The sequence below is a fragment of the Drosophila biarmipes genome, chromosome X (assembly GCF_025231255.1).
Source record: "Drosophila biarmipes strain raj3 chromosome X, RU_DBia_V1.1, whole genome shotgun sequence".
In the NCBI taxonomy this organism is placed as follows: Eukaryota; Metazoa; Arthropoda; class Insecta; order Diptera; family Drosophilidae; genus Drosophila; species Drosophila biarmipes.
The window spans coordinates 1564160-1592080 of record NC_066611.1 but is presented as its reverse complement, the minus strand read 5'-3'; the positions used below and the strand labels follow the sequence as shown (position 1 = coordinate 1592080).

The window sequence follows — 27921 nt, the reverse complement described above, 5'->3', positions numbered from 1 at the left end:
CTGACTGAAATCATAATATCCTCTGCAATAGTATAAAAATATACTTCTGACTGAAATCATAATATCCTCTGCAATAGTATAAAAATAAACCGAAAATACAGCGGTGTTTTATGACATATTAAATTCTATTCCTGAGAGTTTAATTTTTTATTTTTTATTTCAAAGTATTAAATAAATGAATAGAAAACAGACGACTAATCATAAATTAAAGAAATGAATTATCTTAAAATTTCTGTAATAAGTTTTTATAGTCGTTACTCTTAGAGTGAAAGGGTGTACTAGATTCGTCGGAAAGTATGTATCGGGGTAACTAGCCGAGTCGATCTAGACATACTCGTATCCGTAAATGGACATACGTCCATCTGTCCGTCCGTATAACCGCTGACATCTCGCAAACTATAAAAGCCAAAAAAGTTTGGATTCGTCATGCAGGTTTTTGAGGTTCTGGGACTGCGCAATTTTATTTTAGCAGGGTGCCAAACAAACAATTCTGGCGCTCAAACAGTGTAAATGCAATTTCAATTTGGTTATCAAAATAGACAGAATGGTCAGAATCGGACAATCCATTAAAGAGTTATAAGCAAATGGGAAAATTCCCGTTTTCTCTTGTTAGGTTTGTAAAAATCTGAAATCTGTGTATAGCACATACCATGCTCCCTTGGGAATGACCTGAAAGGGTGTAGAAACTTCGGCTTCGGCTAGCTTTCTTTCTCGTTCAATATCAGCGACCCTCGCCGCTCCTTGCGTTCATTTATTTTTTCATCGCCGCGGAAAAAGTCCGTGAAATATGGAAAATCCTGCTCAATAGAACCGCAGTGTCATCTGGTAGCAATAAATGCAAACCACAAGCTAAAAACAAAAATGGGAAAAATCAAAGGGAAACTGTTTATCAAACGAAACGGAAAGCACATCATTGGAACACGGTAATTGAATTGCTTTGAATGCCAACTTTTTTGTCGATGGCTCGTTATGTATTTGTTAATAGCGTTCTGATTTTAATGTGATTTGGCTTTAACTGAAAGCGCCCAATTTGTTTGCGGAGACTCGCGTTTTATAATGCCTTTTACTGGCTTTCTTCAATAGTTCAGGATGTACAATAGTACTCGGTAATCTAGCCAAGCTTACTTGTACTTTGAAGCAGCTAGTTGCCCAACTTATCCAGTTAGTACTGTTGTGACAGTAGTAGGCCAGCACCAATGTGAGTTCCAAAATTGTGCATCAGCCCCGAGCCCACCACAGGCTGTGGCCACTGGATTATCTAATGAAGCCATCGAGCCTGTTCAAGGCAAGCCCGTCTTGCCACTTCCGTACTTTCAGCTGTGACGGTGGGCCGAGATTTAATTCATCTAATTAGTTGAGTTGACAACGCTCAGGCCGGGCGGGCGCAGCGTGAAAATAAATTGAACATCCAGACGATGCCCTGCGAAGCGTCACTGACCTAACGCACACGTGAGCCACCGGCATCGGCGGCATTGGCGGCATTGGCGGCGTTAACAGAAATAGCACGCCGTGGAAAAGGAAAAGCGGCTGCCCCCGCGGCGGGAATTTCCTCGCGGCGGCAGCATCAGAAAACAACGCCGAGGAGCGCCGATGTCGACGACAGCGGCGCCGAGCACCGCCGATATGTTGCGGCAACAAGCCACTTCGGGGATGCTGCTGAGATGGTCGGCGAAAGTTCGGGGCCGCTCGTCCGCCTCGCCAGGGAAAGTCGGGGAAAGTCGGGGAAAGCCGAGCGAGGGATACAGTTGCCGGCAGCTGACGGGCTGTGCCGCTAGTCAGTCTTTGCGCGTTTCCCAGCTGCTGCGGTCCAGCGCACAGGCGACGCCCGACCCTCGCACCACAGACACTGTCGAGATTTGCGAGTGCCAGCCAACCATAGGCTTCAAGTTAGAAGAATATCACGAATGCATTGCTTTAAAACCGATTGTTCAGTTCGATCTGAGACCCTTCGCGAGTGTGATTAGTTTTTTGAGTGATTAGTGCGGGAGCAGAGCACCTTGGCGGCTTTGTTTGGCCGGGTTCGCAGTGTGAAAATTCCGAAACAGAAAGTGCAGCCCAAGTGAAAAGCACGTGCCAGTTGCTCGGGTGAGTGTCAAGATATACACCGTAACCCCAAAACTAAGCCGCAAAAGCCGCAGTTCGAGGCTCCCGGGAAAATCGGGCCAACTTTTCTGCTGATGCACAGTTATTATGACAGCGGCAAATTGATTGATTGACGATGACTGGGTGGAAAACGCTGAAACAAACGCCCGAAAAGAAGGCTTTTAACAAATAAAACAGGTTCAATAGAGCGCAAGTTGGGAAATCATATAACACTTACTTCCATTGTTAATGTAAATAGTTTTAAATGCCAGCTTTAATGAAAGAAACTGTTTGGAATTTATTTGAGAACACGGTGAAGCACGGAAAGTGTTACCACTGTTTGAAGACAGCTAACACAAAATTCTATACTCAAAAGTAATCTTTTATGAATCCTTTGTTTTGCATTTAAAATCCATTCGTACATACACACCTTCAAGAATCCTGTTGAAAAAATAGCAACATGCAAATCGGTCAAATCGCAAATGGAGTTTCAATCAGTATCTTCAGATCTTAAAAACCAAAATGCGGTTACAGGCCAATCACTTACTTAATCCAACCTAGGCCTAGAAATGCGATTTGTCTTCAAAGTTGTACATTTTTGAGCTTGTTTTTTTGTACATGCAAGATACGGCGTAGACAAACAGTAAGAAAATATAAAATATGCAAATTATTCATTAAGTAATGTTGTTTTTAAATTTAAAAAATAAGTTTCAAAGCAAGCGCATCAAATAATTGTTGTCAGTGCTCACAGTTTTCCGAAAAAATATGTAATTTTAGGAAAGAAAGGGAAACCCCTATTTAACCGTTAAAAGACTGCTTCTTTTTTGTTCAGATTGCTTGAAATGAAAATATAATTAAGTATAAAACAACAACAGCAGGTTGCATTTAAAATGGCTTTTCAAATGGTCCAGCATATTGTTGGGAATTTTTTGGTTTATCTTCCCGGTGCGTATTATTGTCGGAAGTTTAATTTTAAAAGGAAAAGATTGATCCGATCTTCTGTTTGATCTGTAGTCTAAGGGCTTTTGATCAGATTAGACGACTATATACAATGGACGCGGTAAAAGCATCGTTCAAAGCTTACATACGTAATCATATTTTTGCAAGCGAATGGAGTTCTTCATTAAAATCAATAATTTTAAAACAGATCCTGGCAACTTCTAAGCTAGTTACATTAGAAGAAGATGAGGGTTCAATTCTATCCACGTTTCACCCGAGAGGGCACCCCCAAGTTTGGACCTGACAACGATGCGAGGAGTAAGGAGTTTTCTTTGGAAGTTCTAAAATAATTTGGGTGAGACCTACAGCTTCAAGATTAATAAAGATGCATGTGGTTCGAGTTCCCGTGCCTCCTAAATATCCACACCAAGTTCGAGCTGGCAATCAGCGTGCCCGTGCATCATTTTGCGCTCTGAGGAGCTGCACAGTCGCCTGCCACTTCGATGCACGGCCATAGGTGGGCGGCTGCTGAGCCACGGAATTGATTTGGCCAGATGAGCCGTGGAGGACGCGGGCTGGGGCTGGGGCGGAGGACGGCGTACGGCGGAAGGCGGCACCTCCCGGCGGAATGCAAGTGAAAAACCAGCAAACAAAGCTCAAGCTGAATAAATAAGCACTCGGCACCCTGCCCAAGGAAAAATGACTGCAAATACAAATACAAATGGTAATACAAATGGAAATGTTGCCTAATGCATTTTCCAGCTGTAAGCCGGGCAGCAGAAATACCAGTGGCACATCAAAAGCCAGCGGAAATGGACAGTAAATAAGTGTTTACAATTTTTTGCATCCAGCGCGCCCTTGGTGCGTCTCCCGCCCGGCCTTGCAGATTGTTGCTGCTTTCTGGGGGCAGGCACATAAATTTTAGCGGAAATTGTGCAGACCCCCCTCGACACCCGGCGCCCTAAGCCACTGGAATTGAAATCTTAGTCGGAGGTGGGCGCAGGGGCGGATCACCAAAAGCGAAGGCGAATCACTTTAAAATATTACTGGCCAAAGTGTGAAGAGCAGTGTTGGCCAAACTCGAGAAACTAAATGATCTGGCAATGGCTGGTGCATATGACTTTGGTTTCTCAAGCAGATTTCCTTCTAGAGTGGTTCAATCCCCTGTTTACCCTATTTCGATATCCTCAACCATGCGGCTTAAATATTTTCCTTATTTTCTCTTGAAAGGTTCGTTAGCCTTAGCATAGTTCCTCAGAGGATAGCGGGCCATGCTTTGAGCATCAGCTTAAACCTAGGGACATAACTATACACACTCTTAAGTTGGCTGGGAGCAGGCTTGAAGAACTTTTCGCTGCCTGCGCACTTATTATTAATAATTACCACTGCCTGTTCTGTTCCCTGCAAAATGCACTTTTGTCCGAACTGCACATTCATCCATTGTCTTTGGGCCACTTCTGTGCGGAGGCTAGGGCCTGCCGGCGAGCAGATAACTTTATTTCATTTGCCATGATGAGATATATTTTTATATTTCGACTGCGCTTTTCATTAGCGAAAAAGAATCGCACTCGAGCGCGGCAGCAAAGCAGCGGCGGCAGCCGGGACAAGTACTGCAATTACTGCATAAAGTACTTGTAACGAGGCAACTGCCACTGGAGCTGCCTCTGAATCTGGATCTGAATCTGGATCTGAGTCTGAATCTGAATCTGATGCTGGTGCCGAGCTGATGTGGATGCCAGGCCACGTCCTCCTATCTGTCCGCCCAGCAGCCAGCAGTCCGCCGAATGCAGCGCTAATTCAAGGCAATTATTTGTGCCACCCGCCCCATTGCACAGTGGGGAAAAACGGAGCACAGGGCGCGGCGCAGGTCCTGTGTTCACGTGAGTGCCAGGACATCGACTTAGTGTCGTGGAATTGGTAATTGCATTGCCATGGATATGGCACTGCCTTTGAGAGCATTCCGCTCGACCAACCAGTTGCGCTGCGAAGGTGCCGCAATTAGTATGGTGTTGCCCCTTGGCCAAGCCGGCTCTTATTACCCCACTTTGTGTTTATGAAATAGGGGTGCATTTATTAAAGCTTGCCACTGTTGGGGCCTTCGGGAGGAAGTCCCCGACAAGCGCAATAACTCATTTGAAAATAATAGACAGCTGAGATTGGTCTGCATCTCAAATGGATTTTCACTTTTCGGGCAGCGATGGTACTTCAGGCAATACTGACTGCGATATATACCACGTTTCTTCGAGTAAGGTAGCTAAAGCCAGGGATCCAAACAGCGAGTTGGGTGCTTAAGAAGGTTGAAAAGTTTTAAAGATTTAGCTAAAGGTATAGTTTCTTTTTGTTATATTGATATTATAAATGGAATGTGTTGTGTAGGACACCTAACATCATTTTCAAGCCAAGGCTTTCTATCAAATGTATATTTTTTCCATGATTTTTTAAATTTAGAGGAGGAAATCTTTTATAAACCCAGCCATGGAACATAATCCGAGGCAGTACAACAAATGTATCTTATCGTACTGAGCAGAGCATTTTGTATTTTCGACCCAGTGTAGAACTGCTGGCTTATATGTATACATTTGTATTTTGCGGTTAAAAAGGATAGTTTGTAGGGGCAAAGACCATAGAATAGTTTATATTATCCCTGCTAGGGGTGTGGTGTGTACACAGGAATCACATCAGCGCTGTAAAAGTCTTATTAGCTGTTCACACAAAAAATGGAACTCCCAAAAAATTAGGATTCCTTAGGATTCGAAACTGTATGAAATTGGCCTTTCCTCCGCTTAGTATCTCCATTCACATTTAACTGCCTGCTCGACTCGGGCTATTTGTTATTATTGCACACACCTTTTTAAATATTTGACGACATGGTATAGCATCGTTTGGGACGCTGTGCAGCGGGCCACCCCAGGCTCTGGAGCTCATCGGGAGGCCTCACTTTAGCTCGCACTCATTCGTATTCCCCTGCGAGGTGGGGAGTGGGGCGAGTGTCTAAGGCACGGCAACCATTCAGTCATTCGCCATGCCCGCTTCCGCTCCTCAGGCTCCCCCTTGGCCATTTAATGCACTTATTCATTAAAATAAAGCACAAAAATAAATGAATAAGCGAAGTGGCGGGAGGCAAAAAATAGATGGCGAGAAGGCGCAACAAGAATGAAAATGAATGAAATAAAAAATGTAAACATACACAAGTGCAATGCAAATTAAAGCAGACAGCAAAGTGGTAGCACTGCGGGGCGGTGGGGGCGGTGGGCGGCGGGCGGTCGGCGATGGGTGGTGGGTGTGGTTTTTGTGGACGCAGCCGGGTGGGCTGGGCGGAGGTGGTGTTCGCTGCGAACAGGCAATTCATTAGCTTTAATTTAGGTAAATGTCCTTGGTCCTTGCGGCGCTGCCTCTTGCGGTGAGCGTCGCAAATGCAACTAAAATGTTGCGGTTACCATCATTTCCGCCCGTCGCCACGCCCCCTGAAGCCGGCACACTGCGAAAATATTACACATGAACACGTTTGTGGCACTTAATGTGATTAAAAGATTAGGTGCTAAATATAGGTTATTCCCCGCCAGCGGTGCGACGCAACTGGTTTCCTTTCCCGGAAAAATTGTATTTTCAGTAGAGCAGACAATTAGTGGAGCGCGAAGTGGCTTAAGCCCTTGAGCGAGTAAAAAAATCAACAATAATTATTATTATTATTGAATATGATCGTTGTTAAGCCCGTAACTCGTAGAGTGGGGATACAGTGGATTTGTGGCAAGGTTTGTAGCAGGTGGAAGGAACTGCTTTCGACCCTATAAGGTATCTATAGTGTAATCCAGGCATATCTTGACGTTCTTGGAAAACCCACTCGTTGTTCTTATAACCAGTACCCATTTTCATGCCAAACATACCCACTTTCCACACAAACATCATTGGAGTAGTGTCTTTTGGAATGTTTTCTAAACTGTTGAACTAATGGTTGACCTACGGGTTTCGCTGTCAGGCCCTCAATCCGAGCCCCTGTTTCTCCCAGTGCATGTGAGAGTGGTAACTTGCAACTTGCTTAATACTTAAGGTGGCCCTGCATGCGAGCGAGCAAGTGGGCCAAAAGGCAGCCATAGAGCTAACCACTCCTACACTGTCGCACAATATTGGGCTCTGCGGTGAATTTTGATTAGTAAGTCTGGCTACAACCGGTTTTGGTTTGGTAATTGATTAGTTCGGAGAACAGGACGATTTTGGCGCCTTGCTGCCAGCACATCTCCGTCTGCTCCACCGCCTTGATCCGCTTACAATGGAACGGACCTTGCCTAGTGTTTAGTAAAATGCACGCTTAGGCCCGAAAAATAATAATAACAACGCCTGGTGCTAAGTGTCCGCAGCGATAAGGCCGTTGGCAGGCTCGTACAACCGACGGTTTTTGGTAATTAGAAGCCCACGACAAAATATTTCGCACTACACATGTGTAGTGGTGGTTTAGGGGACGGAGGTCAGGGCCCGGCAGTATGTGCAACTGGCGAGTGCGCCACTCCCCACCAGGGGAGCATCTGCACCCGCTTGGCAGCCATGACATTGGCATTCGATGTCATCGGTCTGGGGCTCGGCGCGCTGGCAGGGGCATTGTGGGAGCCAAAATAAATCATTCCGAGTGCGGGCGATGGGGCGGCGACGGGCGGGGAGCCGCCTTCTGCCTAATTAGATAATGTCAGATGCAGCAGACATCATGGAGGACACGTCTGCAGCTGGCCGCCCTCGCACACTCGCAGGGGCTCTCTTGACCCCAATTAAATTTAAATTATTTGAGTGCTTTTAAGTAAAACTAATTGTATTGACCGACGCAACTTCCTTCGGTTTAAATCACTTGAACGCTCGGATGCCTCGCTCGCACACTGCCATTGTCTCAAGTGCCATTTGTTTAGCTTTATCATTATTTATTTTTGCGTCTGCTCCGGCCTTAATTCAATTTGTCAAAGCTTCTGTAGAAAAAACAGATAAACTTCAGCCGGTTGGCAAATTATTGCGTCTCTGGTCGCTCATTAATGCACTGCATAATGGACGTGGGGGCGTTTTGAGGGTTGGGGACGGCAATACGTGTTCCCGCATGCATTTCAAAAATTAAGCTGGACCCGAACTAATTCCCCGATCCACTTCTGAATGCAATTTATGTATCTGAAAGTGACAAGCCGACGGAAGTGAGCAGAAGGGCCCCACTGGCAGATAAGTCAAAAGAAGGTTGAGCGGAACGCTCTTTAAGGGCCCAAGAACAAAGTGCTTTAGTAATAAATTGTCTGAAAACTATTAATTGCTTTGCATTGTTTATAAAGGGCGATTTTCACCAAATTAGTCTGAGAGCGTAACAGGCGTCATTTGCTGCCACGAAAATCATCCCAGATAAGTTCCGTGGCGCGCTGGCCTGACCTTGGCCCAGCCAGTTAAGTTTTCCGGAAGGAAAATCTAGAAACAAATTTTCCAACTGGAAACAAATTGCGGCAACTGTTAAGGCCGTTCGAGGGCATCAAATTAGTGCTGCTAATTAATTATAAATGCCTCGGAGCAGCATATTTGCCAGTCGTCCTCAACGAATTTATAGTGGGTCTGACAATTAGTTGGTCCTGGAGATTGGTATGCATTCCGGAATGCTCCGAAAACTTTTCCCTTCCTGCCCCGAAACAGGGTATAATCCCGAGACTGGGCACAAAAGAGTGATAGAATGTGTCTCTGAACAAGGCAAACATTTGTTGCCTGATTACTTTTAAATTATTTTGTGGCATTATTTCAAGGGCTTTGGACTTTCCCGGCTTGCATAATAAATAAAAGACGTAAAAGCCCTTGTGGACACACACAGGGGAAAAAACGGGTGGGGAAGGCTGGGCTTGCTGCTGTCCAGTACAAAATCTGTATGTATAGCCACAAAGGTACATATATCTTCTTGCCCACTCGACCAAGATGGCTCTTTGAGGCTCGTCACATTATAATATGCTTCAGCAGCAGAAAACCGTTTCATAATTTATGTCTCCATCGGTTCAGTTTGTGGAGGGTATATGTGTCTAATTCGAACAGCTGCGTCCAGAACTACAGCAGTGGCCTAGAACGTAATTTTATAAATATAGGTACTGAGTATAAAATAAACTATATACAAGGAGTTTCCTAATGTTACTTTGTTATTTTACCTTTAATACGATTTTCAAATGTCCACAACAGCTCAAAGCCAATCGAGGTTTATAAATTTGTCGCAATCTATTTTGAAACAAAATGTGAAGTGTTTATGCTTTCCAATGAATTCTTCATTAGTTACTTAGCTTAGGAGAGGGCGATAGAGATAAAGATATTTTTATTTATTTATTTTTATTTGAAAATATTTTAAAATGTAGGGGCTATACGGATTTTAGCGTTATGGACAACTTGTTCCTAAGAATCTAAATTTAAGTGTTCATACGGACGGACAAACGGACATGCCTAAATCGCCTTTACTCGACGAAAAAAGGGTATTAAAAGAAACAAGCAAACAAATTCGTGTTTGGTTTCAAAAAAAAGCAGAATGAAAATAATTCACTGCTAATATCCCTAGATAAAAGCTTTCTGGGAATATAATACTTTATTGCTCGGCCATATGTGGCATAATAAAAGCCATAATTCTTCCCCCAATCGGTTGGCAAAGACAAAACCCCCTGTTTCTGAGCCAGACATATCTGATTTAGTGTTAACTTAATAAGGGGAAACATGTTAATATAGTTAAATATGCTTAAAGATAGAAAAATAGTTTCCAATCAAACTTAAAAGTATGTAGTTGGGCTGATGTAAAAGGTCCCATTCAAACCTAATGGATAAAAAGCTGCAACAGATCAAAAGATACCGAAAATAACATGAATAAATATGAATTTCCGAGGCTGAGAAACTCAGATATACATAAATAACCTCGCATAAAATAAACAAGGAACATGTTCAGATTAATCCTTTCCTTCCTTAGCAGGGCATATGCTCTTGGATGTCATTTATTTACCCTTCCCTGCTTAAAGATACATTTTTTACTGAATGGGAACGTACTCATGTCCCTCTTTTGGCCTGTTTATGTGTGGATATTAATGAGCTCTTTGTGGGACTTAAAATAATATAATAGCTACGATATAACAAACACCAACAATCTCCGTGTATAAAAATGCAGGAAAAGGGACAAGCGAAACACAAACAGATGCTTTGGACAAAAAATGGGTTTTGAAAGGACAAGACAAAGCAGCACACACTCGCACACATCCGAGGTGGCCGCAAAAAGGGACAGGAACATGTTGTATACGTCATATGCGCTAATCAGCGACCCAACCGAACCCAGCCCGGATGGGGATCCGGATGCGGATCAGGCCTCATCCGTACAGCCATTCTCACATCCTTCATTGGAGCCGACTGCAGAGTCTTTGGGACCCTGGCTAAGCCCACATGCTTTGTTATTAAATTAAGGCACAGTGGGCTTACCCGGTGAAAAGGGGTATCCTCAGTACAAAAGCAAGTTGGGAGAAAGAAGCTATCCGAGTTCAGCTGACTTCCTTTGGCACCTCTCGAGCGGATTGAAGTCCCCTTGCATTTGCAAACTTTCCCTGTAAGGTGGAAATGTAAATTAAAGTGCTTACTTATAGTCAATTCACAATCCAATCAATAAACCAAAAATACCTTTTCTAAGCGTATAAAGTATAAAGTATAATGTGAGCAAAATTAGAGTAAATTTGTTGTCACATTAAAAATCTTTCTTAATTTCATCTTCTTTAAAGTAATCTCCTGGCGAAAAGCACAAATAATCCATGCGATAGATACGATTTTAGTCCCGACAGCCTTAAAACTGAGAAACTAGGCGGAGTAGACGGACAGACGGACGGACATAGGGACTCGTCTAGTATCGATCAAGAATATATGTACTTTATATGGTCAGAAAGAGTATAGAGGTGCACCTCACATTTTCCTCAACCAAACAGACTAACGTGCAGACCCTTAAAAGTGTTTTTTAAATTAAATATATTTGTGGGCTGTGTGTACCTACAAGTAGTAAGCATACTTTATTGGACCAGAAGAAATATTTCAATCCAACAAAGCCCCTGAGAAAACTATAAGCTGTAATGGCATAACTATAAATAGCTTAAATTCACGAACAGTACGACTTCTGTGGGCCCACTGTTCCCGACCTAAAAGGACAATCCCGGATTCGGTCTCAACCCGTTTTCATCTGACGATGCGACTTCCCAGACGTCGCCGCTCAGGCTGCTGTTATTCCTCTTTTTTGCTCCATTTTACGAGAGCTCACATAAGAAGGATGTCAACATAATTTAAACATCAAAAAAGTTTCTTTTTGTTTTCCTCGAATTTTATATTTGATGTTTTGCTGCGTTTACGGCTTTTGGTTACGTTAACCCCTGCCCGGATCCACGCGGGGTTTCGGGGGTTGAATCCGGTAAAAGTGAAAGGAAATGAGGTATTCAGAGGTATGCACTCCAAAGGCCCCTGACGACAAAGTTTAGGACCCATCACAAATTGGGTGATCCCGCAACAAGTAGACCCGAGTGCACCATATTATTAGAGTAGTTGCGGGTGATTCAGTACTTACCATTTAATAATAATTATAGGTGGGCATTTGCCATATCTCGACAAGACAAGACATTGCTCTTCTGGATAAAATGTTAATATATGCGCAATTAAAGATAATTTGCTACTTCGAACTCGGAACGAATAAATATTAATATTCGCCTATTAAGATGATTTAAAATCCCACAGATTCCCCTGCGCTCCGAAGATAGCGACCAGGCACGTAGGCCCGGCAAGTTCTGTAGGACCGGAGGCGGAAGTCCGGGCGTACGGCTGCCTCCCACTTTCACGCCCACTTACGCAATTTCACAGTTGGCGCATCCACATATGTATGTGCGAGTGCGGGTTTATTTACTCTTTCATAATGCCGCCCCGAGGGTCAAACCATATTCGCCCTGGGGGACTGACGCGTCTGGGCCTGATTTCATTTTTTACATTCTGCATTGCCATATAGTTGCATTATGGCACCACTGTAATTATGTGCAACATCCGCCCACACATGCAAAAAGATAGACGCTAACAATTGAATGCCATTTTATCGCCTTTTCGGTTGAGTTGGCATTTGGCCACGAAAAACACTGAGCGCTCACACACTCTCGCTTTAATGGGGGCGTGAACTTGGCCAGGAGGGCAGGCCTCGTCGAACTCAGATAATTAACCGGTAATGTTTTGACCCAGTGAGCTAGCCGAAGGTTAAGTGCCAAAGGGCTTATATGTCTTGGGGCCGCATGACACAAGCTGCACTTAAAAATTAATACTTTCTTCCGTGATTTTTAACTTTCAAGCCTTTAATTAGGTTCTTGCGATTTTATACTTAAACAATTCATAAAGAGTGTCCTTACCTATCACAGTTTAAATTAACTTATTTTATTAACCTTATTTATTTATCGATTTATGTTAACTAAAACTTTGTGTTCAACATGCTATCGGATCAAAATGGTGAGAAGGGAAAAGTTAAGTTATGCCATTTAGACAGGTGTAAATCAATAAAATCAATTTTAACTTACACATTTAAACATTTTAAAAAGGTGGGCTCTACACAGGTTTTAGCGTTCAAAGGGACAAGTTAGCCTGCGGAAATAAACTCTAGAAACTACATCTTCATAAGCCCAACTACCTGAGATTTATAGAACCCGAGATCTGAGGGTTCAGACGGACGGACAGACAGACCTATATATTTTAGCGCTTTGGACCATGGTGGGCACAAAACTAAGCTTGTATTCCTGATCAAAAATATGTGTTGTGTATATTAATGTGAATATTTTATACTTTGGAGGATTGAAAATTGCCCAATTCATTTTATTATTCTATAAATAGTTATTCCAAGCTTCTTATATTTATGATAACGCCCAAATGCCCACTCTAAAACCTATCTAGCGCCCGATATTTTGTACTTCGATTATCGATATCTATTATCATGCCTAAAATTGCAATCTCCGTCGCAATCTTTGCTGAGTAAGGGGTATTGCATAGTCGACTAAGCCCTTTCTCTTGCATTGCGATATACATTTTCCACACAAAGTTAATTTTTGTTTTAATTCGGCTTTACAATTAAATTCGAATTTGGCAATTTGGCCCAAACACAAACCCCGAAACCCCGGAAAGCCACCCACTCAGAAATGGGTGGTGCGGTGGCAAACTGTAAATAATTAGCCGATAACGACGTTTAAGCCAACAATAGCTTGCAACAACAACGAGAAAGTAATACTATTATAAAAAAAACGGCGGCCAAAATATTTATATTATTTGTTATCTGAATGCGACAACTGCCTTTTGGATTATAATGGGCTGCGCCGGAGGGATCGGAACGGTCATCAAAAACTATTACAATTATGAACGCTACTGTAAATGCATTCGAGTACAGATTACAAGACCACTGAAGCTATCAAGTATTTTTAGATACAAGACCAGAAAGAAAAAAAACAGGAAAAAATTTCATGAATACGATGTGGTCTTTTCATCAGTTGAAAACTTGATCAGTAGCAAAAAAGCTTTTGATTTTTAAGTTTTTACTAAAGATTGGAAGCGCTATCGAAACAAACCCAAATATTTTTGATCGAAAAACGTTGTCAGCTGCAAATGTAATCACTAAATTGCAGCAGAAGGTGAAATCATATCACATATATCCACACTGAAAATAACTTTGATTTGTGTGACAGATTATTTTCTAACATTTTCTAAAATATGCATATGGATTTTTTAGTTTGTGACAATCGGTAAGAAAACAAGGAAAGTGAAGTTTAATTCGTGCGGAAAGCATTTTACCACCCTGTATTTTGAGTATTTTCCCTCAGTGAAGACGGCTTGCAAACACTTTGGGTAAAAGCAGGAACTTCCTGGCACTTTCTTAAATTATTTTTCATTCCGTTTCGCAAAGGATTGCAATGGCTAAATTTGATTTGAGGAAATTAACAAAGAGCCTGCCAGCAGAGCTGAGTGATTAAATTATTGAAAGCAGCCGGCGAGCACACTCCCATTGCACTTGTATGCCACGTGAGTGAGTGAATGTATCGATGATGCAAAACATTTCCGTCACAAAACGCTGAAATGACACGTTGAAATGATGCTTAAGTCGATGCTGACTCCTGATGACTGTCATTTCCCCAGACGGTTTTCAGCGCTTCTCAGAGGTGGGTGCCTCGTCCACAGGAAGAATTCTGGCTGCATTACATGTTATTCTGCATGGCACTCTAAAGTCGGATTTTATGGGATATTACTAGCCCTACATCAGATTTGTAGCGGCCCTTGGCTGAAACAAGTTTACTAGAGGGTCATAAAGCATTAAACTAATGATGATGAAACACACTATTCGATCTGTGCAGATTTAGCCACCCGAAAGTCCCTCAGACTAGGCCATCTTTTCGCTCAGTGAACACGGGGGTGTTGGACGATGATAGGTGATTGTGTGGAAGAGTGTTTGCCGTGTCATTGACTCGCATGACGATGTCCCCAAGTCGCTGGCATGGCAAATATGTGTGTCAACTGGCAGTCGATGCCACAAATGCATTTTCCTTTTGCCGTTCCCGGTCCCTTTGAGTCCTGTCTCTGTGCGCCTGCCTGCGCTCACATTTGTTTTTCCCAGCCAGCTCTGTCTGTGTGCTCTGCGAAATTCCTTGCATAATTTCTCCAAAGCATCGCCATTCGCCATCGAAGCTAAATGGGCGGTAAAGTGTGCAGCTTGTTCGGCAGCAAAATGCCAGCAATTTAAGGCAACTTCGACGAAAGTCACTCTGCACGCCAGGAAGCGTCTTTAGTTGCTCTGGCCACTTTCAGCCAGTTCAAGTACTTCTCCACAACAATTTTCCCCAATAAGTGTGAGACCTACACATGTGCCCCCATAAGTATGCTTATGTTCATGCCCTTACGGGGGGCATAACACATTTCGTGGTTTGTGGTAATAGATAATATTTTAGTTTGGGTTTTGCAAGGTGCTGATAATATACAGAAGGAAAAGTTGCTTAAAAACAATTCAGACTTGAGACATACTTCGGATAAATCTCTTATTTTGGCTTCGAACTAGTGTCCCACACTATCCCTACCGCACGGCTGTTTTTGGAATATCAAGTGAGAGTATTGGCTGCTCGGCTTGGCCTGCAGACCGATCTGCACTCCACGTCCTATTATTATATTTTTTAGCTTTTTACATAAAATGCGCCCGGCCGGCGCCCTGGCAAATGACAGTAAGTGGTTCAAATGTGTTGTTGGGCCAAAAATGCCAGCTAGAAAACTGTTATCCGAAGCCAAAGGAAATGAGGAAGTGAATTCTGGAGCCCTGCACGTTTCCTGGGGATTCTCCTTAGATTTTGCGCTTTCCCTCCACTTCCCCGGCCCGCCACTCGTATTGTTCCTCTTCGATTGTTTTATTTGCCCACCACGCTCCTTGCGCAGTTAATGACGTTGCCCGCGCCTTCCCTGCAGCTGTCTTGGCCACTTTTCAATGCATTTTCATTTATTATTCAAATTGACGTTTCCCCTGCTTGCTCCTCCGGACTTTCAGCTGACGGCCGGAGTGCTGATGTGCTAACAAAAATATTAGCCCAAGCAGTTTCCTCGACGCTCCTTTCGATGGTGCTGAGCTTCGTTTTGGCAAACTAATTTGGCATTGAAGTTATGTAAAAACTATAAAGTGGGTATATATTTTTCCACCTGTTTCGCCTTTTAGCACGGAAATTATGATAAAAAGATTCCGATGAAAGGCAATACGAGTATAATGGATCTGGGAAACAGGCCAAAGAAAATCCACAGATGCACTCCGAAAAACATTTCGTCTAGTTGACCAATATTATAGTTTTATTGGCCCCACCCGTCCAATTAGCGATTCGACCCATTAATTTTTTTTTAAATGCAGTAGCAAACTGTTTAACTGTTTAATACAACGTCGCTCTTACCTATGAATTTACAAGTAAAATAAAAATAAATTAGTTCTAAAATTTGTTTTTCATAAAGTGGTTTGAAGAAGAAAACAGAAACTTCATTTTTTAGAGCTGGCCGGGAAGAAGCTATTTATTATAGAATATCAACTCTTTGCTGCGGCAATAACAAAAAACTCACCTGCTAGACTCATAAATAGTAAGCCAAGTAAAAACAAATACATATACAACCGTCGTAAATAGTAAAAAACTATTTTATAGTTACACAGCCATCTGCATTGGTGAATTTGGGCAGGATAATTTTTTTGTGTGTAGGAGGAAAAACAATTCAGCGCAATGCGCGAATCTGTCAATTGCTGGGTGGCGACTAAGATAAATTGCTTGGTCACATTTTTAATCAATACTTTAAGTGTTATTAAACAACTTTGAGAGCGTTACAGCTGCTATTCCGAAAAAATTACAAAATTATTGAACCTTTGAGACTTGAATAAAATGAACTTTTCCTTTCAAATAGGCAAGAAATATTTGGCATGTAGATTAATTTGTTTCTTATTTTATTTCTTAAGCTTTTGGTAGGAGTACAAATAACATATTAACTTTAAATGCCTTTTAATGAAATGCGTTTTTCGAAAGCGGCAACCTTGGACCGCTCCGAATTAAGAAAATGAATGGTAACTTCTTAAAATCGGGCTACTTTAGAACTGTTGGCCAGGAATCCAACTCACTTACACCTTAATTTCATACGAAATTAAGAAAGGAAATAGTCGGCAATCCAAAGCTCATTTTATATTCACTTTTCGACAGCTGCCCCGCGCTGCCAGCTGTGCCCTCTAAAGTCGACATCATGTCAAACAATTTTTTGATTTATGGCCAAGTTGCCATTTGCCACGGCTCATGGCTTCTTTTAGCTTCCTGCGTCGCACTTTTCGTCAGGAAAATCAAATTTACAATGATTGGCCTCCAGGTCACGTGGCTGAGAAATGTTTATGATCTGCTATCAATTTAATGGCTGAAATCAATGAAGGAACAAATCCTAATAAAGGTTCGTGTAACCAGTGCAAGCCCATGGCTTTCCATCAGATCTATTTGTAAAACAAATCAAATTTGGACCCTATTTTCGTATTAAGATGGCTGCTTAAGGACTTATTGCATTTGTCAACTGGAAAATACAAAGACAGCTAACAATAGTTGTCACATTTCGGCAAAATAAAAATTTCAAAACTTTTGCTCCAATTGCTGACTCAGTTGACAAACGTCTGTGCTTATGATTCGTTGAAATATTTAAAGCGAAAAATGTATGTTTATCGTACGCATTTTTCACTTTCACAATTATATATACAATTAATAAAAGATTGAGCATAAAAACGAAATTTAAATAACATTAAAATTTTAAGCCTAGAATCCTGCCTTCCAGAAAGCGTACCAAGCAAATAACTTCAAGTAAACAAGAAAACGCTATAGTCGAGTACCTCGACTATCAGATACACGTTATTCAGTTTAAGGGAGAAAAGGATAAGATTTTATGTGGGCTGCTGACAGATTTAAGCGTTTTGGCCATTTGCGGGCGTTAAAGTGGGCGTGGCACCTTTTTTTGGTGAGCCGATAGGTTTCTATCAGAAAAACTGCAGGCGCTACAGATTTTCGCGGAATGCGGGCGTTAGAGTGGGCGTGGCACCCCGCTAAATCAAACTTGCGTTGCGTAGGAAGCCCAGGAATCTGCATGCCAATTATGAATATTCTATATATAGACTCTCTATTCTCTTATAGTTTCCGAGATCTCAGCGCTCATACGGACGGACGGACGGACAGACGGACATGGCTAGATCGACTAGACCAGTGATTCTGATCAAGAATATACTTTATGGTGTCGGAAACGCTTCAGTTTACCCGTTACATACTTTCTGACGAATCTAGTATACCCTTTTACTCTACGAGTAATGGGTATAAAAAATTAAGTCAATCGGATAACAACAGCTGAAGTTAAAGATATTCAAATAGAGTAACTTTTTGAAAATGTCCGTTTTTTTGTAAATTTCAAAATATACTATATTAATAATATACGTAAATAGAGCTTTAATAAAATCAAAAATGTGAAAAATGATTTCTTGTGATATCTTTCACGGTGACTGGTGGTCACTTGTCCATTCTTAAGTGAAGAGTCCACACCTCGGACATACTTTTTTTTTGGTTTCGGCTTTTTCTTGTTGAACTTCCTGGCCGTCTGTTTGTAAACCATATTTATTTATTTAGTTTTCACAATTGGTGTATATACATACGTGCCTACCTAATAAGTAACACATATTTACTTATATGCCCATAAGCAATTTAATTGATTAATTTAGTAATTAAAGATTATTTTTCATTCTAGCGCAATAAAAATTGTCCACTGAACTACTAATATAATGCATTCCATCAGATACAGTCAATTTTAATCATTTACACTGACCCTTCCTTAGTTTTGTAGAGTTGCAGTGTGTCCTTAAAGTGGAAAACTCTAATGAGCTTGCAAAAATTTAACATAGTACGCTATTTTGCTTTTCACATATACCATAGTTTTTCAGAAAATAAATGTTTTCTTATGGAACGATAATGTCGGTGGTGGGCCCAATGTCATCGATGTTAGCTACATTTTTCGACCATAGATAGTATCGATAGTACCATCGAATGTTTTACCAACCCTGGAAGAGAAGACTTCACTCTACACCGGCGGCTAGGATACTCGGTGAAACCTGGAGGATTGAGTCGTCATTCAGTCTTCGATACTCGCTACTTCTCCCTATTTACCTAAGGATTTTCTAAAACAGAGTTCAACTGTCTTCTGCCGACTGCTTTGGGATTTATATGTGTACAATGCTCGAATTTTAGTTTTTCCTATTCTCATCCGACCCAATTTAGATTGATCCAGCAACGCGCTGAGCAAACGTTTAAATACAATTTGCATAATGTCGTTAGCCCCGGCATATGTCTTGGCATGTCTCAAGGTTTTCACAATCAGTTCATGCAAATAACTATCTATCCACCCCATCCGGAGCTGCTATTTTTCAGCCCGACGCCGGAACATCCCTTCGCCCACTCAGCCATTCAACCATTCAGTCGGTCTAGCATACATTCAGTCAGTCGCTCATCGAATCAAATAAGACAATTCATTCATCTGAGATAATCGAATAAGGGCAATCTGTGTGCGCTGCCAATGCCTCGATGTTGTTTACAGTTGTCTCAGTCGAAACGTTTCTATACCAAACTTTTTAAAATAATGAACTCGTTCCGGGCAAAAAGGGTAAGGCGACGCAAGTGGGGAGCCGGGAGTGGAGAATGCGGACGATAACAGCGGATGGAAAACATTTTCATTAGCTGGATCCAGATCTGTACACTGGCAATAGGCAACAAATGAAACATAAATTATTTAATAAATTGGAATGAGATAGGAACAAATAAAGAAGAGGGCCCTTGTCGAGTGTCTCGACTATCGGCAGCCCAATGGTTTGCCAAGGCAAATTTTATTGACCCGGTAAAGTGATTTTCCATACTTTTGCTAAGGTAGTCGCTGGGCTTTCACGAAATCAATGCATTTGAATGAACACCAAAAGCTGTGCAGAACATAACATTATTTGCCCCTTTCCATGTTTGTCTAATTTGTAGAGCCTCCAAACAGCCTTAGAGTGAAGGCTGAACAAAATGCAAAAACCAAGCCATTGCCTTGGGAAAGAGGACTCGTAGTCAAGAGCCCTAGAAGAGGAGCTGCGTATCCTACCCGCTTCTAGCCCACTGCAATCGCTCACAGTCGAGTTATGAATGTCTTCATTAGCATTTCATTGCTGATTGTTGACTCGACACCACACTTCATATTTAATACCCCGTATTTTGCGCATTCCAAGCCATTTAACCCAGCGGACGGCATTCCCCCGGTTCACATCTGCTCTGCCGCCCATTCCGTACCCTCTGCCACTGCGCCACGTTTGCCATTAAATGCAAATCTCGAAATTACATGTGTATTTATTTGCCACAAAAATGCAGGGACACACAGTATTGGGGAGCCGCGGAGCTAGTCGACACATCGAATCAGAACCAGATGCAGTTGCACTTCTCCGGCTGAGGCGGCGGAAAAACGCATAAACAGAAAACTCAGACAGACGCCGTCGTCGACATTCTGGAATGTAATTTTAGCCAGGGGAATAAACTGCGAAACTTTCATATACGACAAGTGCAAAAATAGAAAATAAGCAGAAGGCTTTTCTTCAACAGCGAAGTTTGGCATACTCTTAAAAGGGCAGTTCACAGCGACCTCATGCAAATTTCCGATTTTTTCGCTTTCACAAAAAGTTTTCTTTTCATAACGAAAATGTTCTCTCCAAATTTGTGTATTTTTCTTTGAACAATTTTATTAAACTTAATATTTGGATAATAACTGAAAAAATCGAGCATCCTTTGCGGGTGATTCAAAGCTGTAAATGGTTTGGAAAGGAGGAAAAACTCCCCATGGCAGACGTTTCTTTTTTAGGTACGAATGCATGTACTCGTCAGGCGGCACATATAGATATATGCACGTATATATAGAATATATCTTGGGGGCGAAAATGCAACAGTTTAAACAGGCAAAAACAAATGCGTAAAGATGCCAAAAAACACCCACATGCAAGCGAATGCGAATGCGAATGTATTCATTCTATATGCATGAAGGCGCATGGAGCGTATCACTGGAATTCTAATTTGCAAGCGAAATTGAACGGAAATGGCAATTTTCAAAGTGAAATGGCAAACGACGACTTCGGCTGAGACGACAAATGCAACTGAAATTGCGACTTGTTGACAGGCTAAAACTTGAAAGGGGCGGATTTTCCCGAAGGGGTTGCTGCATGGGCTTGAATTTTCGCCGGGCGGCGGTGAAATGCGGCAATCTCGGTAAGCCACCTGGGCGTGGTCCCACACTCGTTATGTATCCTTCGCAGGAGCGCCGAAGACAAGTGCACCAAAGGATAACGACATTCCAGGAGTGCGCCCAGCAAACAACAAAATACTTATATTGTATTTTCCAAGTCACAAATCAACCAACGAATTAAAAATGTATTTTGGTTTGCTGAATTAGGCAATGCACTCGTTGTGCAATCCATATTTATGGGTCCCCAAATGCAGTGCTCGTAACAAGGGAATGAAAACAAAAATGTAGAATAGATGACAGAGGATTAGAAAATCTGGTAAAAGCTGATTAAGATGTTCAATGGAGTTTTGGACAAACAACACACATTCAAAACATTTTTGTGATGTTTCAAAGAATATTTTAAACTAGCATAAATATTAGGAGCGTGTTTTCTTAGTGGAAGTTTGCTGAGGCGAAATATTCAATTTTAGAACGATGAAGTCGAAGAGCAGACGGTTAAATCTAGTAGGTAAAAGAAAGCGTTTTCGACCCCATGAAGTACTACTTGTATATATATGTTCTACACCATGTTCTCTTGGGGTTCGATCTACCCCGTTTGTATTTGCGTTAACCCTGAAATTTCAAAAACTATACGAGCTACAGAGTTTTGATTTTTGATTTCGATTCCTTATCCTTGCACGTTTGTTATGCTAATGTGCCACGCCCACTAAACGCCCACCAACCGCATAAAAGTGCACTCAAAAAAACCCGTTTTCTGCGTTCTCGATTTCAGCAGCGAATTCTTCTCGGTTTGCGAACGGATTTAGGGAATAGTCGATCTCGATTTTGAGCCGAATCGTTCTCGGTTAAAATCGAATCGATCTCGCTCCATCCCCAACAATGATGCTACATTTTTATAAATAATACTTAATAATGGTGTGAAAACCGTAGACTAAATAAAACATAAATTTAGCGGCCGGACTTTGACAAGTTCTGAAATTTAATATTTCGGGACGACAGGTGCGATCGCCACGAACCCTTACATCGTAAAGAGGTTTTTTATATAATATCAGAAGTTTTTGTTTTAAGAGTTATGTATACAATTGGAGTTTTTTACTTATCCTGCAATACTACATTACTAATTACTTATATATTTATACAGTTTCGTTGGCAAGGCTAAGTTCATTGGTTACTGTCTCCCATACTTAAGTATAAAACATTTTCTAGACATCGAAAATAAAACCAAAAACATACTTTAGCTTTAAATAAATTATTCATTAAACAACAGGTTTATTCTTTAGTTTTTATAAACAAACCAATAGTTTTAAGCATTAAGTAAGCATGAAAAGTTTTTCATAGTGAACTGAAACGGCAAAAGGTGGTTCAAATTGATAGACATTACTTTAAATTTTTCTTATTTAGACAATAAATTAGCATATTGAATTATATCTTTAACGACATAAAGCATTACTTGTCAAGAAACTATAATCCTTTAAAATCATTTTTTTATACCCTTGCAGAGGGTATAGTGATGTCAGTCAGAAGCTTGCAACGCAGTGAAGGAAACTATTCCGACCCCATAGAGTATATGTAAATATTCTTGGTCAGCGTCACTAGACGAGTCGATCTAGCCATGTCCGTCTGTCCGTCTGTCCGCCTGTCTGTCCGTTTCTACGCAAACTATGCTTAATAAACTATGCTAAGTAAAGATGCAAGACCCCGAAACAACGACGCCATCGACTATCGAATACCCACTACTCAGCTAAGAGGAGTGCAATTGAAATGAGGATAAATGTAGGTTGGTACCCTGCTGAAAATAGTTCCAACTCTCTACCTTTTATAGTTTCTGGGATCTGAGCGGACGAACAGGCAGACAAACAGACTGATCGACTCCTGATTAATAATGTATATATAGTATATAGGGTCGGAAATTCTTCCTTACATACCATCCGACGAATCGAGATTTTAACAAGCATTCTTGACTTAGGAAAATTCCCTTAGCTTAAACTAACATTTCTTGTATTTAGAAGAAAATCTTAAAAGCCAATTTCAAAAATGTTAGGTTTATTTTACCTGACATTTAGAAGAGTCGATCTAGCCATGCCCATCCGTCAGTTTTAAAGCTGTAGTTATGAAACTCTTTCAACTATAGGTAGTAGTTCAAACCTATAGGTTCCATATGAATGGTTGCAAAAATAATGCAATTCCTTCATCAGACTGTCGGTATATAAACTAGTAAACTTCCATTGTTGCTTTTTTTAAGTTCCTTATAAAGTTCCTTGAAAGCTGGCTTTTTTGTCCTGTGCAATTTTGCGGCTAGAACCAAAGATGAAAGAACAGCCAATGGGCCATCAGGCATTTTTACAACTCATTTAACAAGGCGACGTTGGCTACTCCTCAGTGCTCAAAACCCATTAGCCGCAAGGACGACCATGATGACGACAATGAGACGTTTTCCAACCCGGGAAAACTCGCCCTAAAGATTGTATCTGTGCGATGCGACAACCACTTAATTGAAAGGAGGTCTCCAAGCTTTTTTCATTTTGGAAACAAATGTTATTTTGGACATATGCCTTTCCAGCAAATTTGTGTAAAGCAGGCTTTTATCTCTCTGGAAAACAAGTTCTTTATATAGTTTAAAAAAATTATTATGTTACATATGCAATAAACATTTGCACATGAAGATTATTTAGATTATTCTATTGCGATGTTGTTCTAACTACTCGATGCAGGCTTCTACCATTTGGAGTCTTAGGTTATATCGAATTAACATATTGACTGATGAAGTCATCTGGTCGCCTACAATTTGCATATTGAACTTGGCAACAGATTGAAATTTAATACTCATAAATCTGGTCATTCATTGGAACCTGCTCCTGGGTGTCGAGGACGCGTCGCTATGCAAACTATTCCCGCGAGTCGGCAGAGCATCACCTTTCCTCAGGAGGGAAGGGTGGATTGCAGGTGCGTGCCGCTACGCGCAGATGACAATCAAAATAACCGGCAAAATAAGGGAACCAGGGCAAAGGCTGTAGGGCACAGAACGTGCGACAATGCGCGTGGTTTCAGCACCGCCATGATAAAAAGGGTGACGAATATGGGCGGAATATTTTTAGAAGCATTTTTTGAGACCTTTTTAACCTTTTTTACTGTTTGTATTGTAATCCCAAACCATACACTTGCTTGCCTTATGTTGCTATTCTAAAAAACGTTTGTCAGTGGAAACATAAACAAGAAAGGAAGTTACCTTCGGCAAGCCAAAGATTGTATACCCTTGCAGTTATAAAAAATAAACTACTTTAGTAACACTCTGTGAAATTTTTAAGGATTGTTGCTCACCTCAGCGCTATTAAAAAAAATTATTTCATTCTTTTTTTTCAGACAATTTTTTTTACATCTATATGTTAGAGTAGTACGATTTTTATTAAATTGAATTCGAAATTCTTAAAAATATAAAAATTATATTCCCAATATTATAAGATAATAAGTCAAAGGGCCCCAAAGCTATAATTTGTTTCATATTATTTTCCCACCAATTTTCCGATTGTTCCTATGACAGCTATATGATATAGTCGTCCGATTTTGATAAAATTTTTTCCAAATTCAAAACAAATTAAAATATTAAATAAAATAAAATGTTATTTCCAAGCATAGAAGGTTATAAGTTAAGAAACACCAAAGATATAATTTTTTTTCTTTTTTTTCTTGAAAGTTCCTATGGGAGCTATAAGATATAGTTGTCCGCCCGGATGGTTCGGACTTATATACTACCTGCAATAGAAATAAGACTCCTCGGTAAGTTTCAGTCTGATAGCTCAAAAACTGAGAAACTAGTTTGCGTAGAAACGGACGGACAGACGGACATGGCTAGATCAACTCGTTTAGTGACGCTGATCAAGAATATATATACTTAATGCGGTCGGAAACGTCTCCTTTACTGCGCTCCAAACTTCTGAAGGAAATCATTATACCCTCTGCAAGGGTATAAAAATGACTCCGTAATTTTTTAAGTTTTTTGAAACATTATGAGCAGAGTCGTTGTATAAACACAATAATGCCGATAGTAAGGACGGATACAGACACTTATACACAGACACAGATAGAAATCTACAGGCAAAACACATTAAGAAAACGCATTTTATTACAACATAAAATTAAAACGGAAAACAGCACTTAAATTCACATAAACGCTTCGATTGTATGCGAACATTGGAACAGTCTGTGCCACAAGATTATGGTTTCCACCGACTTGAGTGTTAAGATGCGGAGTCAAGAAGGAGAAATGGGAGCCGAGTAAATATAAATTAGGTATAATTTATAGCCAATTATATTTATATTGTTGAAATAGAAAAACAACAGTTAAGTTGGCTTAAAAGCTTAAAATGTGATTAGGCTAATTTTGACCCTTTACTTGTATACTAGTACTATATAACAAGATAGATCAGAAAGAACATAGATATAAATATATAGATAGGTATTTTTAGTAGCAAAAATAATGACGATGACAAAATGCGTATTCCGTAACCTAGGGTTAAATAGTATATAAATGTATTTCAATATTTACTTACTTTGTTTTAAATATTGAATTTTTAAACTTGTTTAGACCAACCTAATTCGATTTTTTCGTCAAACTGTTCTTCTTACGTAATAAAAAAAGGTAAGGTTTACTACGAAAAATAGCTTTGTAACTATAAAAGCAGGGTAAAATGCATTAGTAAGCAATAAAGTAAGATAACTTTGGCAAGCCGATGTTTGTATACCCTTGCAGTTTTAAGAAGTGATCAATGTTAGTAGAACCATGTTAAAATTGTAAGGATTGTTGATAGTTTCAGTGATATTTCTTTTTTATTTAATTAATTTTCCGACTATTTCAGTGACAGCTATATTTTAGAGCCATCTGATTTAAAAAAACTTTTTTTCCGATTATTCCTATGGGGAGCTATCAGAGATAGTTGTCCGATCCGCCAATACCCTCTGCAAGGGTATAAAAATGTGGTTCTGTTTTAAGAACATTTCAAAGAGCTAAAACAAATACATATACAACCATTTTTAATAGCAGAGTACATTTTTTGTATTTAATAAACTAGCAATAACCTTTAGTTAATAACCAACAAAATTTATTTGTGTGTGCAATTATCTACATTCGAAGGTACTTGGAATCCAGTAGAATCCGCAGTTTGTGATTTAAAAAGCTCTTAAGTTCAGCGACCGGCCTGTGAATGTGCTCAAACTATTCAATCTCACTGTGGCCGCCAGTTATCCCGTCGGCTGTTGGCTCAAACAGTCAAATAAGACGGGCAGCGCTCTCAATATTTTTCATGACCCGCTTGTCGACTATTTTTAAGGACTAGTTGCTTCGACCTTATGTTATATTTTGTTCTGCGCTACATTCCTTTTTTAAGTTCTGTTCCAAGTTTTATGATATTTTTTGGCTCTGCCCTGTTTTGTAGTTCTTTATTCCTTGTGCACTCTGTGCGTTGTGTGCTAGCCTGCTAGTTTGCCAGTTTGCTAGTTTGCTCGCTGGTTTGCTTTGACTTTGTGTGCCGTTCGCCTAAAGTTCATGGGAATGTCAGAATGTTGGAAAGGCAAATGGCAAATGACACTAATACCAGGGCAATACCGGCCCGAGAGCTGTCAGTCAATGTACAAACAAAAAGACATGGTGTCTTTAGACGTGTATTTATGTACAGTGTACACATGTGCCTAAGTCCGCTTTGTCAGCCAACTTTAAAGGCCGCAAAAGACGATGCGTAATTTTTCATGCTGTCGCGGATGGGCCCTTAAGTACCATTATTACAAGGATTCTGAAACATTCTTTAAGAACACCCCTTATTTGTTTGCCCTATTTTTTTAGTCAGACGATCGAAACTCAATGATGCAGACGTACCCGACCCTATCTATCATTTACGAGACATCGATTTTTATCCAGAATAAATACTTTTTTGCATAACTTTCTTATTTTAACCTAAATGGTGGGCATGGCAAGATCGCCTTGGATAGTGATCCTGATCAAGAATATATATGTATACCTTATGGGGTCGGAAACGCTTCCTTCCTGTTACTTACTTTCCGGCAGTTAGATGTCATGTGTGTGTACCTGCTTGACTATTTTATTTTGTTGCTGAGAGCTAACACTGGAATAACAGGTAATTTTCGGGGCAGTTCCTTGTCATCCTATAATTCCATGAGCTATGACTTCAAAGCTACAGTCGAGCAATAAGGTGTGGCTCCGAGCTGAATTAATATATAGAGAGTAATAATTATTCATGGGTTGCTATTAGCAATGTGACGTGCCAGTGCCACTTACGCGCTAAGACTATTTAGAGCATACTCTATAGAACACTGGCAAAGAAGACAGAAATGTATTTGTAAACTGCCCATCAACACCAAGGTCACTTTCAAGTGTCGCAAAGCCCACAAAGCAGGCGAGATGGGGTGACAGGCTAGCAACTTAACATGGGTTGAATACGATTTCAGTAATGCAATCGATTTTGCGCCAGCCCCAAGCTTTATAAGTGTGCGGATGCATCCGATGCATATGGATGGTCATGTATGAATAGCGCAGTGCCGTAACATTGGCAGAGATGCGGATAATCCGAGCTGCGGGCGGGCGGCAAGGGCGTGGCTGGTGGGTAGGTTGGGTGTTGGCAGCCCACACAACTCATAAATATACAGATGTGTTTGCGCTCCTGTTTGATCAAACAAGATGGCGGGCGCATAAACAAATACGAGCAGGCATCCATATGCATGAGGGCGCAAGTCAATGTGGCTGTTGTTCCCCCAGGAGCGAGGGGTGCTTTCGCCACCACATGCATTTGCCACCGGTGGCCCGCAAGGCCGCCTTTGATTTGAATAATCTCGGTTTCGGCTTTTTTGTATTATTTCCCTGTCGCAGGACTCCATTTTCGACGCGGAAAAGTGACCGAAAGTGAATCGATTGCGTGAGATACTTGTGCCGACGTATTTCTGTACCTATTTGGGTCGCAATAAGTTTTCGGCTCTAATTGAGGTCTTAACTTGTCCTGTCACACCAGCGGTGGTGGTACCCTCTCTTACGTATGATAGCCCCAACTTGCTGGCTATTATCAGGAAATATGTAAGCACTAAAAATTCCCAACTGGGTCTGGCGTCTCAGCC

General features: G+C 41.0%; 1 protein-coding gene across 1 annotated transcript in view; it reads left to right on the top strand.

Annotated features, from left to right (window-relative positions):
• The first annotated feature begins 1829 nt into the window (after window positions 1–1829).
• Window positions 1830–27921, top strand: part of LOC108028903 (chaoptin) — a 229236-nt gene continuing 203144 nt past the window's right edge. Inside the window, exon 1 of the mRNA XM_050884708.1 lies at window positions 1830–2085. The gene's annotated coding sequence lies outside the window, so the exon portion shown is untranslated. The remainder of the gene's footprint in view (window positions 2086–27921) is intronic.